At 43.6% G+C, this 869-nt stretch overlaps 1 protein-coding gene across 1 annotated transcript in view; it reads right to left on the reverse strand.

Moving 5' to 3' along the window:
- The window catches only part of HIPK2 (homeodomain interacting protein kinase 2), a 34,775-nt gene that overhangs the window by 30,492 nt on the left and 3,414 nt on the right, over positions 1-869 (reverse strand). The gene's annotated exons all lie outside the window — the stretch shown is intronic.

The following is an 869-nucleotide window of genomic DNA, read 5'->3' on the forward strand; positions in this document are numbered from 1 at the left end:
GAAAGAGCAGATGGTCAGGTCTCCAGCAAACTGTGTTCACTCCTCACTGGAGCACATGCCCTGCAAGCCTCCCCGTTAAGAGGGGTAGTTGCTGAAGGCACACGGCAGACTCTGTGGTGGCTAGTCATCTGGCTTGTGCATGTCAGATCTCTAGACAGACTGTTAAGTGTTTGGCTTGCTTGGGTCAATGGCTAATGAAACACTTAGTCACCCTCCACCGAAGATGAACAGCTTCCATGTGGTAGCAGACAAGCTCTGATAATCAGTATATTTGTTATATAAAGAACTGTGTTACCAGATACTTAACTATATGTCCTGTGAGCCAAATAGATATATAAAATAAATTTAAGAAGTCAGTAGGTTTATGGAAAACATTCCATTCATGTATTAGGAGCCAGGAAAAAGATCCCATTATGTTATTTCATCCATTTATACAGTTCTCCATTTCTGCATGTTCGCTTGCGAATGCTACCATGTCTAGACTACACCAGCACAAACTCCAGTCTTGTGCTGGTGTTGTGCCAGTTGTGCACACTAGTTTGCTTGCTAGTACAAACTCCAGTCGCAGGAGTGGTTTTGTTGGAATTAACTTTGACACCCACATGGAACTGACACTGAATTAATACTCCCCGTTCCCCTAGACAGCCACGTTTTACAGAGAGCACACTCTTCTGTGGCCACAGTGATTATTTCCAATGTTACTGTTTTATAAATGGAAATAGTAAAGCACAGCGGTTGCACAGAGGAGCAGTGGAGAGACAAGAGAAAACACATGATTTTAACAGTCAGAGATGCAACTTAGGTGTTTTCCAAGGCTGCTTTACTACAGCACACTGAGCCCAGGTGTCCCTATGTGCAGTTTTCCCTAC

The sequence above is a fragment of the Buceros rhinoceros genome, unplaced genomic scaffold (genome assembly GCF_000710305.1).
Source record: "Buceros rhinoceros silvestris isolate BGI_N320 unplaced genomic scaffold, ASM71030v1 scaffold22958, whole genome shotgun sequence".
NCBI lineage: Eukaryota > Metazoa > Chordata > Aves > Bucerotiformes > Bucerotidae > Buceros > Buceros rhinoceros.